We start from the raw sequence: 15,458 nt of genomic DNA on the forward strand, positions 1-15,458 counted from the left end.
TCGATCAACCTCTGGGCCAAGCGTTTCGCACTGTCAAAAGTAATCAGGTTTAAAGCTAACACATTCCCTTGAATGTAGGGGGATAGTCCCCATATGTATCTTGTGTTGGATTAGATGGCTAAGCCCATAACTATTATTGGTATGTACTTCACCCGAGAGTAGCATGGTCCATTTGGGTTGCATATCATCAGGACAATTTGTTAGGATCGATTCTTGAGAGACGGTTATATATATGATTTATTTATATATATTGTATGTTATAGTATATTAATATGAAATCATATGTTTTAATTAGTACTGATCAAGAATTAATTTAGTGATCAAAAGAGACTAATTAAATCTATGGGGACTAATTATGGTAATTAGTTATATTTATATTTATATGTGTTGGGCTTATGATCCATGTTAGACCAAGTTTATGTATGGATACATAAAGATTTGGGCCACAACAACCATGGATCATAAACCCATGGGTATGGTTTTGGGTTATACCCATGACCCTTGAACACCAACATATAAATACATGTTCTTAACCTAAAAGACGCCTACATGAATGTTCTTGGATTTCATGGGTGTTTTTGGCTACATGGAATTCTTTCTCAAGTTCCACCTTTGTCCATGATGTGTTGTGATTTCATTTGAGGCTTCCACACTATTGGGGCTAAGTTTTTAAAGGCCAAATTCATCAACTTCTACAAGCTACACAAAGAGGTAAACTTCTAACTAGTATTTTATGTAGTTTATATCATTTATATGCTAGTTGTAGGTTTAAAGTTTTGGAAACAATATTGCATGTATAATTAGAGAAAAAATAGATCCAAATCTTTTAGGGTTGTATGTGCACCATAGGATGTTGTAGTATATAAAACCCAACATTTTCCACCTTTTTACTCTTCGGGATAACCATCCCAGAACACAATTTGACTAAATCATTGAATCTGGCAGTATAGGTTGCAATGTCAGAGCCTGTCATCTTTAAGTTCCACAGCTCTTATTCTAGCCTTTTCAGTTCGCCCATTGGGCAATACTCTTCCAACATTAAAGTCTTTAATTCTTCCCAGCTCATCGAATTAGTCTCTAGGAGGGTTAATGAATTGACATGACCTTTCCACCAGGTAAGGGACCTACCAGAGAAAGTGCAAGCTGCAAATTTGACTTTGCTTGCTTTGGGGCATGCACAAATTTCAAATACTGATTCAGTTTTCTCTAACCATTGCATTAAAGTGATGACACCTCCGCTTGCATTGAAAGATTTGGGTTTGCGATTAGTGAATCCTTTGTAGGAACATTCCATTGTGAATCCCTGACTGTCTCCCTAATTAGAATTTATGGTAAACATTTCATGTCCCACTGATAACATTGGTGCTTATTTATGACATGGCAGCCGCCATAGCAGCCATTATAGCAGCCTGGAAAATGGCAAGGTCGAATTGTGGAGGTGGTGGTGGTGGTGGTGTTGTTGTTCTTATTCTTGTTTGACTTTCGTGGTGGCATACTTCTGCCACAAATTTCAAAGATGAATAGGGATAAGTCTTCCATAGTGGTTACAAGTTGGATGTCATGAAACTAGATTATATAAGTTCTATATGTATTGTGTTCTGACTTTAAAGTATTTGCAAACAATTCATAATATAAGTCCATTTAAAATAAACTTATTAATCAAAATGATAATCTGTGCCTTGATCCATACCAGGTTCTTCTAAAATCACTTGGTGTATACAAGTTATATTTAATTAATATTGAATAGATCGTTGAATAAGTGGGTTTACCCTAAGCCCACAACCAAACAAGGAATAGGACTTAAAGCGGACTCACCAATCCTAAGTCTATAGGATCTTAATTATATATGAATCAGACGTATACATTAAGCAATCAAAGATTCACTATGAGTAAACCATTTGTACAACCAATGTTTTGAAACTTATGGTAACACTCCCAATGAAATTAAATGCATTCCAATTTCATTGATATAATTTAGTACAGAGTGTTTTTGGAAAATTTGACATCGATGCAGGTCTACATTACATCAATGTAAGGGAAATTTTCGATAGCATCACAAACCCTCGAATAGTGTAGTCACTTAATCGTAGGGTCGAATCTATATATAGGAAAGAGTAGCACCAACAGCAACTCGTAAACCTAGTTTATATCAAAATGTGATGAATGTATGCACTACTCGCGCCGTGTTGCTCTGAGGGCCATGAAATGAACTCATGAAATTTTGCATTGCCCTGGTCTCTGCTTTGGATTCTGCCACTTGGAGTTCTGCCTCTATCACACATCCTTCTAATGCAACTTGATGTTCTCTAAGCTTTCTAACCTCGACTCGAGCTATGGTCACTTCTTCATGAAGAGCCTCGGTGTGGCTCCTGTTCTTAGGGGTGAAAATGAGCCGAGCCAAGCCCGAGCCTTGCTAGGCTCGGCGTGGGCTCGTTTAAGTTATATAAGGCTCGAGCTTGAGCTTGGCTTGATTCAAGATTCCTAGTACTGAGCTCGACTCGAGCTTGTAAAGAATTATACAAGCTCGGCTCGGGCTCGGGCTCGGGCTCAACTCGTTTTTTATCTGACTTGTCTAAATAAGAATAAGCTCGGCTCGAGCTCGTTTACTAATACCCTAAATCCATAATTTCCCTAATATGTTTTTCTTTTAATATATTTAAATAATATTAAATTATATTATATAAAGCCTCGTTTAGGCTCACAAGCCTAATCAAGCTTAATGACATAGGCTTGAGCTCGAGCTCGTTTAATAAATGAGCTTAATCTTAAGCTCGAGCTCGTCCCGGGCTCATTTAAAATCGATTTCAAGTCGAGCTTTTAACGATCCGATCTTGAGTAGATCACGAGTAGCTTGGCTCATTTGCACCCCTACCTGTTATGATCATGGTCTTCGTCCAGGCGACAAAGGCGAACTGCGGTGATTTCGGTGGTGGCGCCAATTTCCTTGATGTTGTTACCGGATGCCCTTGCTTGTTCACCACGGAAAGCGATGCGACGAACTATGACGGGGAGAGCCTTGTCTGCTGAGCCCTTTCTATCGAGATTATAAAAACCTCGTTCTATACAACTGGGTGGGAGTTGGCCCTGTTCCTGACTCCATTTTTTCAAATCTACCGCCTATCCAGGCATCGGGCACTGGATATTTTGTCTGGGAGTGGGGCTTTGGACAGCTTGGGGTGGATTGTACACCTTTGGTTCTGAGTCGGTGTCGCCCTGATCCTCCTCCTCATCTTCTTCCTCCGAATCATTTTCTCCCTCCAAATCGCCTTCGGGGTATTCCTCCATCATTTCCTCAGGATCCTCCTCGAGATCCTCTTCGATCCAGCCACCATTCCCTTGGTTAGGGAAATAGGGGTCTCCTGGTATATGAAATCTTGTCATTGCATCTGTGCGAGAATATCGATATGAGAAATATATGAAAATTTTAAGTTGTAATATTTTTGAGGGAAAATAATTTTTTAATAGAAATATTTTAAATAAAATTGTGGCCCATACTGGGTCCTCCTATAATTACTTAATGCATACATGCTAATCATAATCAAGATCGAATAGACTGTCAGATAAGTCGCTCCAATCTATACCCACAACCAAACAAGGAACAGGATTGAAAGTGAAATCACAAGTCCTAGGTCTGTAGAATCTTAATTATATATATAATCTTAACGTATACGCTTTGCAATTATAGATTTACCAGCAAAGGTCTTTAGTTTTTATGTGAAGGATTTGATTTATTTTTGTGAGAAGGTTCCTTACTGATGCGATTAAACCAACCTTTAATCTACAAAGATCGATTAGATCTTTAACAAGTATGTAAATATAAACTGTATGAACGCAATAATAAGAACAAGTCAAGATGGAATCAAACGTGTCGAATGATTAAACAAAATCCTCAGAAGAACTCGATTAAGAACATCAACTGTAGAGGATTGGTAGGTTACAAGAACGATTAAAGAAACCTGTTATACTCTAGATGAAACGCTATGTCGTTAATCTCTAAAATCGTTAACCTAATAAGCATGCAAGAAAAAACTTATATACAAAACATAAAAGGTTCTCGGTTGGACAGGCCCAAAACGGAATGCAAAGTAACTTATACTATCGAGCCCAAAAGACGCAATCTTCAAAATAATCTTCAGCCCAACAATCTCCCCCTTTGCATCAATTTGGAGCGAGATCTTCACTAGTTACTTGGGCCAGCAGCTGAAGCAGGTACCTTCTTCTTCACGGTGCTAAACAGACATTTGGTGATGGAGAGAATGGTCTGTCTAAACCGGATGTACCAATTGATCATATCATTGAAGTACTTGATGTCATTAGCCGTGTTCTCTTTACACCGTTTGATAATGAATAACACATGCTCCAAACAAGTTGTGGTGTAAAGGTGCTTGTCAGCTAAAGCGAAGAGACATTTCTGTCCTTCCGCTCTAGTGAACATAACCGAGTTACGTCTCGGGTCGATCCTGCCCAATTGCATTTGGTTGAGATCACTGGCCGATCCCACATGAGCAATCTTTGGTTTCTTCTTGAAGAATGTGGCGACCTCCTGATCCATTAGGGTAACCTCCATGATGTAGCAGGCTAACATCCTTTTGACATGGTCTAGAATGGGACCATATTCGGCTTCATTAGTCAAAAGGATATTATACAGGACAATCCAATCATGAGGATTTAGATTCGGTAGATCTGCCAGGGAGATAATATGAGCAGTTCTTGCAGATCCCCGAATCAACTTGAACCGAACGTTTATAAAACGACCTTCGGTATAAGGTTTCAGCATCCAAACGTTTACAATCTTCTGGGCGCTCCAAGTGAGGAATTGAGGACGAGCAGCCGCCAGATAAAAGTCAATGAGCTCCCTGTCAAGTTCAGCATTCGGGTGAGGGACTTCAAAAATGTTTGAGAAGACATGGAAGATGAACGCCTTTTGAGTCAGCGGCATGTCGAACTGTGAATCGACAGTATTGTTGCAGTCGAACGAGATAACCGGCTCGAGCCATAAAATGCTAGGAGTTTCTATGGCCTCTTTAATCAAACGCTCCCTGGTCCAGGCAGGGAAGAGAGTCTTCCGGCTTTCAAGGAGATCGTGGGCTTCCTTTTGTTTGCGTTCGGCTTCTTCAGCCTCTTGCGCCACACGACTGGCATCATCGTCAACCTTGCGACTGTTCTTTCTTTTTAATATGTCAGCAATGGTCTCCTTGTCTCCTTCTTCATCTTCTTCCTCAGCTAAGTTTTTGCCTTTGTTCTTCACACCCGAACCCAAAGCTTGACCAGCCGGAGGAGATTCGGTCGTGTGAGTAGCTATAGAGGAAGGAGGTGGTTTCGATCCAGTCTTCTCATCTCCCCCTTGTTTCGGAATGGACACGAAACTCGGTAGTCCTTCGATTTTGTTGAGAAGATCGATGGCCGGAGAGAGTTTTTCAGCGAGGGTACGCCTCACCGAAAAGTTTATAATGGGATCGTGTGCTTCCAGGATGTTGGATAATGCAGCGTGGACATCCGAAACACACGTTTTGATCACCTCCCTTTCGGATCGAAGATCGTCCAGTTGTTGTTGGGAGTTGGAGAGTTATGTGCTCTTGACTTCGAGGGCGGTTGAATTGCCCGCCATAACGTCCATCAAAGAATGCTCAGCTGCAAGATCCTCTTGTAGCTTAGCGAGGCGAGCATCGATGGAGGCACGAAGTGCCGAGTTGTCGTCGCTTAGGTTTTGGCGAAGAGTAGCGAACGAAGTCAACTCCGTTGAGACAAAGTTGGCCAATTGTTGAACAATTGGTTCCAAAGATGTCTTGGTGGCATGGGCTCTTTCCTGCAAGGACTTCAGCAGGACAGAAGCGTCGGAGAATAGTTTATCGACTTTTTCGGTCGCAGCCTCACAGGCTCTGGTGGAGGCATCAATCGCAGCAGTTGCTGAGGCCACCGAATCATGTTGAGCCCTGGAAAAGACATCAACAATTTTCTGAAGGGCAGCTTCAGAAAGAGAGGACTGCTGGTTGGAAGAGGAGGCGAGAAGTAGGTCAACCTTCTCGTTAAGCTCTTTGAGATACTTCTTTGTCACTGGAGCATCATCCTCCTTGTCACATTGAACTTGAAACGGACTATAGTAGACCGAATCAAAGATCATGTGTTCACCACCAAGGTAAGGGTTTTTGCCATCAGAGGCATGTTCAGGAGATGAAGGGGGTGGTGAAGTTGGGGGTGTTGTGGGTTTGGTAGGATCAGGTTGAGTGGGTGTTGGTATAATTTTGGGTAGTGGTTGAGTATGGGTAGTTTCGGTTGTATGGGTTCCGGTTTGTGGTGGTTCGGTTACGGGAGGTAGGTCGGTTACTGGTGGTGTTTCGGTTGCAGTGGTAAAGATTGGTGGAGGTGAAGGAACTGGGGAATTGTGAAGTTCCATCTCTGGGGTAGGGGACCGAGGTGGTGTGTTGCCTCGTTGAGGAGATTCGTCTCCTTGAGAGCCGTCAGAGCCCGAACTCTCACCCTCAGAGTCACTCGAAGAAGAGGGAATTACAAGCTTTCGCTTCTGTTGAGTCTTCCTCCTCTTCGGCTGTGGGGATTGTGCAGCCTTCGGTTGTTTCCTCTTTTTGGGAGAAGGTCCCTTTGGAGCTTTGGACGCATGCTTCCCTTTTTCTGCCTTTTTGCCCCTGCTCACCGGTTTGTTTGCATCGTGAATCGACCTAAGCATATCCGGTGTCAGTTCCCTTGGACCAGATGGCCTAAGCTCCTTGATCTTCCGAATTAACCTACTGTCAGATGGCACGTCGCCATACATTGACTCCGGGATGGAGCCAATGAAGGAAAATTTCGATGCATCTGAGATGATGATCTTATTGGTATGGAATGTATCGACAGAAGACATCGATGCACCGTCAGCAGTAGGAACATTAAATTTATCCATGGCCCATCATCTAATCAAGATCCAGAACCGGGCCAACGACACCTCAGAGTGTCGGGATGATGAGGAGAGGCTCTGGATAAGCTGCTGCCATAGGAAAAACCCATAGTCTAGGTTAATCCCGTTGTAAACCCCGTACATTATTGACAGGAAGAGACGACTTGCACCGTCGAATCCTGAGCTCCTTTCCGACAAGCCCTTGAAAAGGACTGTAAATAGGCCATTCCACTGTGGCGGCAGGCAAGACTTTTTAAAATTAGCGACAGAGGTGAGAACCTCTATGTATCCCATGTTGTAAAACATGTTATACAGATGACCAATCTGAATCGACTCCGGATGAACTCTTGAAGGGTCAACAGCAAATCCTAGCAAGGTGCAGAAGCGATGGTGAGAGACTGAGGTCTTGTGTTCTGCAAGCTCGAAAAACACCCGGTCGACGGCCTTGTCGTAGTAGGCAGTCGCGTAAACTTGCGATAGGGCCACCATTGACACAGATTCAATTCTTGAGAGAGCCGGAGCAAGTTGGGAATACTTCAAACATTCTATGACCGGCGACATATAGGAGTCGTACGCCAGTGGGTTAAGATCAATGACCAGACATTGTTGTGGGCGGATGGGAAGGATTTGTGAGGTAGCATGAACGGAAGATGAGTCAGCCATTTATGCAGGTATGAAGAAGAAGATGAACAGGAAACTGTTTGGGAGTATTTGCTCTTTGGAAATTTTGGAGGCAGTAAAGAGGTAAAAGGTGGTGTAGAGGGCTTTTTATAGTGGGTGAGAGGAGAGAGAAAAATCATTTCAAATCTCGTATGGAAATATGAACCGGGTTCTTGAGTGACAGATGGATGACAGTTGAGGCATGCGATGATCACGTAGGAGAGAGAGTGTCAGGTTCCTAGGATCACGCCGCCCAACTAGCGCCGTTTCAGAGAGAAAAGCCGTTACCATTTCCACACGCGCATTTAATGCCACAGGACAAGAGAGACCTTAAGGTTTAAGTGTGGATTCCCGTTAAATTATGATCAAACATTTATTAAGAAATGTTGAAAGGCTTCTTTTAATTAGACTAAATAAGGGTGGCTTGGAAAAATATAAAATCTCAGAAGAAAATTAAAAACTGGATCCCAAGGGAAGAAATGTTATGGTGTTTAACAATTTCATAGGAATCACACAAAATAGAATTTGAGATTTTAGTAGGGTACATTCGTCAATCCTTTAGTGAAAACTTGAGCAACTTAATTGTTCACCGTCAATTCATTAGGTGTTGAATTTTGGGTTTCACGCAGCTCGTAGTGACACGAGACTAAGATCATAAACACAGATGTTGTGTAACCATAAACCTCAACGGTAATTTCTGAGAGTCTCAAGGGTTACTATGATGGAACGAGCGTAGTGGAGAAGTAAAATGGAGATGGTGGAAGAGAACGTAGTACTTCTGCTGCGAAAATAAGGACCAAGCAGGAAACTCTTAACTCATGTGAGAAAAGAGTGAGGTAGCTCACGATTAGAATAAATGAGTTAGCCTTATTGGGAAGACAAGGTTTGTGTATACCAGGTCATGAAGGCCATTATTCAAAATCTTATGAGGCTTGAGACAAATACAGCAGCATGCTTCTAGGGACACTTAGGTAATTCATCAAATTTATCACCATAAACGAACACGAACACACAAGAAATTAAAAAAAATATTTTTGGAGTTTTTGAGATTAAAAAAAAATAAGTAAAAAGAAAAGAAAAAGAATAAAACTTAAAAAAAAAACTTTGGAAAGAATATGAAAAACTGAACCCGAACGTTCGGTTGGTTTCGGTTCAAGAAAATTTTGAAAAACCGAACCCGAACCTTCGGTTGGTTTCGGTTTAGGAAAATTTTGAAAAACCGAACCCGAACCTTCGGTTGGTTTCGGTTCAACAAAATTTTGAAAAACCTAACCCGAACCTTCGGTAGGTTTCGGTTTTGAAGAAATTTTGAGAAACCAAGGAATTTAGACATACAAGGAAAAATATTTTGAACACAAGGAAAAACAAAATTGTACAAGAAATATACAACGGAGAAAGACTACCTTTGAAGTAATGAGCGAGTCAGATAGTTGAACCGAACCCGAACGTTCGGTTGGTTTCGCTTCTTACGTTTGAGGTTGAGAGGTAGTGTGAGGTACTGAATCTGATTCCATCATACCTAGCCCTTGCAATATTTTATTGAATGATGCTTCATGAAGAGCTTTGGTAAAGACGTCAACCAGTTGATCAGTGGTTCTTACGAAGTGAACTTCGACGTTTCCATCTTCCACGTGATCTTTGATGAAGTGATACCTCAATGCTATGTGTTTGGTTTTAGAGTGTTGCAATGGGTTATGATAGATCCTAATTGCACTTTCAGAGTCACAATATAGTGGGATCTTCTTCATATTGAGTCCATAGTCTCGAAGTTGACTCTGGATCCAAATCACTTGTGATGTGCAGGATGCAGCGGCAATGTATTCCGCTTCGGCAGTAGACAATGACACACACGTTTGTTTCTTGAATTGCCAGCTGACCAACTTCCCGTCAAGGAATTGACAGCCACCAGTTGTGCTTTTACGGTCGAGTCCGCATCCTCCAAGGTCAACATCAGAATAGGCTTGAACGAAGAAGCCTGAGTTGGATGGATACCATAGACCTAAGGAGGTGGTTCGTTTGAGATAGCGTAAGATGTTCTTCACTGCAAGCATGTGAGGTTCGCGTGGGTTTGCCTGAAATCGAGCACAATAACACACAAAAAACATGATATCAGGTCTGCTAGCAATTAGATACATCAGTGAGCCTATCATTTGACGATAGAGCGTGATATCGACAGCCGGTTTATCTACAGATGGGGTAAGTTTGGTGCCGAATGCCATTGGGACTTTGACTTTTGAGTCTCCCATCATGCCAAACTTTGCTAGGAGAGTCTTCGTGTAAGCTTCCTGATTAATAAAGATGCCTTTGGGTCCATGTCTTATGTTTAAACCAAGGAAAAAGTTAATAGGACCCATTGAGCTCATTTCAAACTTAGTATCCATCAGCTTTCTGAATTCAGCTATTAAGCTGGGATTCGTGGAGCCAAAGATGATGTCATCGACATAAATTTGAATTATCATAAGGTGGTTACCTTCCTTTTTGCGAAAGAAGGTTGGGTCAACCGAACCTTGTTTAAATTTAGACATCTTTAAAAATTTTGTAAGCGTTTCATACCAGGCTCTCGGAGCTTGTTTGAGGCCATACACAGCTTTATCCAGAATATAGCAATGATTTGGATGCTTTTCGTTCACGAACCCAGGAGGTTGCTCCACATACACAGTTTCTTCGAGTTCTCCATTGCGAAATGCACACTTGACGTCCATTTGGAAAACCTCAAAGTTTTTGTGAGCAGCATAAGCCAGAAATATTCTAACAGATTCTAGCCTAGCTACTGGAGCGAAAGTCTCTTCATAGTCTATCCCTTCCTCCTGACAGTATCCCTTTACCACCAGACGAGCCTTGTTCCAGATAACATTACCTTCCTTGTCCATTTTGTTCCTAAAAACCCATTTGAGACCAACAACCGAAGCATCTGGAGGAGTTGGAATGAGGCGCCAGACTTTGTTCCTTTCAAATTCGTTCAGTTCGTCTTGCATTGCTTGAACCCAATCAGAGTGATCTAGGGCAGTGTTAACTGTCTTCGGTTCAACTTTTGATACGAATGAGTTAAACATACAAAACTCAACCTTTGAAAATAAGGATGTCTGTTTTGCCTTCAGTTGTGATCGGGTCAGAACCTTTTCAGATACATCACCAACTACTTGAGAGATAGGATGATCTCTGGTCCATTTAACAAGAGGAGGGTAATTCGGATCAAAGGTTGGGTCTAGTTCAGCATTAATCATTTCTTCTGGCTCAGATTGGCTGTCGTAATCGAGCGTCATATCATTATGTTCCCCCTCAATTGATGAGCTTTGAGAAACATGAGGTTCAGGTGTTTCTTGTGGTGCTGAGCTTCCAGGCGTTGAAGCACCTTCGGTTGGAGAGGTATCTTCGGTTGATGTTGTAGAATTTGGCTCCCCCTGGACTTGTGAGCTTGGCTCCCCCTCGACATGAGAATTTGGCTCCCCCTTGACATGAGAGCTTGGCTCCCCCTCGACTGAAGCGTTGTTGGATGGAGAGTCATTAGTGGTCGATTCTCCTTCCTTCATTTTTCTTGCAGCATCTTCGACAATCTGCTTCATATTATCAACTTTTTTGTCTGCTGCACCTGCTTCGGAGAGTGAAGCTTTCTCCGGTTCATCAAAGAGCTCTAGAAATTTGTCGTATAAATTGGCGACCGAGACTGTGACCTGGCCAGTTAGAGGAAAGATTTCCCCAGCGGTGTCTTCTTTGGCCTGTAGCTTCTTGACATAGCTATCGTCAAAGGTCACATAGTATGTCTCTTCAATCCTTCTCGAACGCTTGTTTAGGACCCTGTATGCCTTGGATGTGAGCGAATAACCCAGAAAAATTCCCTCATCGGCTTTGACATCAAACTTGTTGCGGTGTTCTTTAGAGTTAAAGATGAAACACCTTGAGCCGAACACATGGAAAAATTTCACATTGGGCTTTCTATTGTTTAGTATCTCATATGGTGTGAGCGTGAATCGCTTGTTGAGATAGGACCTGTTCTGTGTAAAACAAGCAGCCGAAATAGCATCAGCCCAAAAATAAAGAGGTAAGGAAGTGAAACTTAGCATAGTTCGGGCAGCTTCACACAAAGATCGGTTTCGTCTTTCGACTATTCCGTTCTGTTGTGGTGTGTAGGGAGCTGAGAAATTGTGACTAATTCCCTTTTCTGCAAGAAACTCTTCAAACTCCCTGTTCTTGAATTCAAGACCATTGTCGCTCCAGATGTTGCGAACAACCTTCTTGAGTTGTACTTCAATTTGCTTGATAAACACTTTCAGCTTTTGAGTCACTTCAGATTTAAGCTTTAGAAAGAATACCCATGTAAATCGTGAAAAGTCATCAATAATAACAAGAATATACTTGCTACCACCGATGCTTTCGATAGATGAAGGACCACACAAATCGATATGAAGTAATTCGAGTGGTTCAATAACTTTTGTGTTGATTATAGATGGGTGACTTTGACGACTCTGCTTCCCCATTTCGCATGCAGCACACAAATGATCTCTGTCGAACTTGAGCAATGGAAGACCCCTAACATGACCTCCAGTGACAAGTCGGTTGATATCTTTAAAATTGAGATGAGAGAGCCTTCGGTGCTACAACTAGCTTTCGTCGGATTGAGCTTTTGATAACAAGCATATAGCTGGATTTCCTTTGATGGGTTTAAGGTTTAAGGGAAACATTTCACCCTTTCGCTCTGACTTGAGAATCACTTTCTTTGTCCTTTTCTCTATGATTTCAGAACCTTCATCATCGAATGAGACTTTGAGACCTGTACCTCCAACAAGCTGAGATACACTAATGAGGTTGTGTTGGAGTCCTTCCACATAAGTCACCTTCCTTATAGTAAAGTCCCCATTTGTTATCATCCCGTATCGCTTTATGGTGCCGAAAGAATTATTTCCAAACTTGATGTTGCCACCATTTGTAAGAGATCTGTATTCCCTAAGCTCCTCTTTCCTCCCTGTCATGTGATGTGAGCAGCCACTATCGATGTACCATTCTTCGTCGAACTGCTCGTCACTTATAACCTTCTTTATCAGTTCATCGAGCTCATTGAACTGCTGGCTGAGTGGTTTGGCCGTAAAGCACATGTCCTCCTGTACCTTCGGTCCATCGCTTCTTCCATCGGTGTTGTATCCCCTCATTTGGGATATGTCAGTCACCATGAAGCATCTTCCTCCACTGCTTTCCTCCTTAGCCACATAAGCCTTTCCATGGGTAGGCTTCCTCACTTCATCGTCTTCTGAGTCGGTAGACCAAACTTCCGTGCTACCGAACTCGTCATCATTAACCGAACCCTGCACAATGAGAGCATTAATAGAAGGGTTAGCGGTAGACTTCTTCTTTCTCAACTCGTCCAATCTTTTCTGTAACACGGCTTCCTCATCATTTCCATCATCCTTTTCAGCCATCTTCTTAAGGACACAGTCCTTAGCATAGTGGTTTTTCCCACCACAGTAGAAGCAGCTTACTCCGGAATCGCCATCCACCTTCTGTTCCTTTTTGGGCTCCTCAGCCTTCGATTCATTGTTCACTTTTTCAGAGCTGTAACTCCCCTGCCAGTTTCGGTTTTTGTTGCTGGGGAATCTCTTCTTTATGAACCTCTTGGGATTGGACACCATCATGGCATAATCCTCAGACGTGAGGTCATATTCCTCCAAGTTGAGGTCTTCATCCTCCATCACAACTTTACTTTTAGATAGGAGGGCCAACGAACCATGACTAGAAACGATGTTCTTTTCTTGCAACACAATCTTCTCTTGGGACTTGAGAATACCCACCAGTTTCGCCAAAGAGTATGATTTAAACTGCTCATGGGCTTTGACTGTGGAAACCACTGCTCTCCATTCAGACCTCAGTCCATTCAAGAAAGTAACCTTCTGTTCGATAAGCTTCCTTTCAATATCATGTTTGATCATCTTGCTGAGAAGATGATTGAAGCGATCAAACGTCTGGGTCACCATTTCTTCGGCCCCTTGCCTGAATTCTCCAAACTCAGATAAAAGCAAAGTTTGAATAGAATGTTCAAGATCCTCGTCTGTAGAATACAGTTCACGAAGTCTATCCCAAACTTCCTTTGCCATCGTGCATGAGTTGACCAACCTGAATGTGTCGGACTGAAGGGCGAATCTGATCAACCTTAACGCCTTAATATTGCACTGGAATTTGTCCTTTTCATCTTGTGCAATATCCTTCACGTCCTTTAGCAGATCATTGTACTCCTTTTGAGTCTTAATAATTTTGGACGTTGCAGAATGAGAAAACGGTCCATTGATGATGGCTTCCCATATGAGGTACCCATTATCCTCCGATCCAATCACGTAGTCTTCAAAGTGATGCGCACATACTTCATAGTCATGGGTGTATAAGATTGGAATCTTTGTCGTCGAACCGATGCTGTTGGAAATATTAATAGGGTTTGATTGCGTCGCGTCCATTATGATCGTAAAAACCTGTTCAAAGATCAGACTTGTAATAAAGCAGATTAGGGCAAAACAATAAATATCAAGATACGTCAATAAAGAGATGACGGTTCAATAAATATTGATAATTACGGAAAAAACCTAATGGAAATCTTTTTCACAGAAAAGATGTGTATCAATTACACAGCCTCCTGCTCTGATACCAATTGATGCGATTAAACCAACCTTTAATCTACAAAGATCGATTAGATCTTGAACAAGTATGTAAATATAAACTGTATGAATGCATTAATAAGAACAAGTCAAGATGGAATCAAACGTGTCGAATGATTAAACAAAATCCTCAGAAGAACTCGATTAAGAACATCAACTGTAGAGGATTGGTAGGTTACAAGAACGATTAAAGAAACCTGTTATACTCTAGATGAAACGCTATGTCATTAATCTCTAAAATCGTTAACCTAATAAGCATGCAAGCGAAAACTTATATACAAAACATAAAAGGTTCTCGGTTGGACAGGCCCAAACCGGAATGCAAAGTAACTTATACTATCGAGCCCAAAAGACGCAATCTTCAAAATAATCTTCAGCCCAACACTTACGATTACTAGTTTTAATATATATCGAGGGCTAAACGTTGTTGTTACGGTTCTTATAGTATCATAAAATATTCATATAGTATTTTAAGCTTTTATGTTTGGTTCTAGAGTTTTTTGGTATGAGGGGTTGGTTAGTTTTAGACTTGTTGTTCACAACGACCATTCATCGGCATACGTTGGTCATATCCTAGATAAATATAGTTGATGAGGCTATATTCATCCCCAATATTATTACATACCCCAAGGCCTACTCGTAGTGTTCAACTCATCAAAATACTTTTTGTTTTTTTATTCTTACGATACTGAACTTAGTGAATATGATTATACTTGTACACTTATAAAAAATATCACAATATTTTAAAGTATATTTGCATGGAAATGTTATGTCAGACAGTTTTAGTCCCATTGTGTTTATAGTTTGTATATTAAACAATGCTCTAATATCAATCTGTCATACCCCCAAACCGGAAGGATGGAAATGTTCGGGGACAGATGACGTCATGTACAGTATCATAACAGTTGAGTAATAGTAAAGATAACAAACACAACCATCATAAATATAATTTAAAAGGTTACATTGTTGCATGAGTTAAATGTTTCCAAATAAATTACAATATGATGACAAAATGAGTTTTTAACTGGCGCCTTAGCATCTCGTCTTCAAAAGCTGGTTATTACTTGTGTTACTGATTCCCTAAGAATACAAGTTGTTTTGAAAATAATGTCAACAATTAAGTTAGTGAGTTCATAAGCATTTTGTATGAGAAAATGTAAGCCTTTCCGTGTAAAGTAATTGTGTTTGTTTCCAGAAAATCTGATATTTTCCGTAAAATGAGTTGTAAGCCGGTTGTTCGTAAAATGATAGTGTTTGTTCCAGAAAATCCAATA

The sequence above is a fragment of the Lactuca saligna genome, chromosome 8 (assembly GCF_052625555.1).
Source record: "Lactuca saligna cultivar CGN05327 chromosome 8, ASM5262555v1, whole genome shotgun sequence".
NCBI lineage: Eukaryota > Viridiplantae > Streptophyta > Magnoliopsida > Asterales > Asteraceae > Lactuca > Lactuca saligna.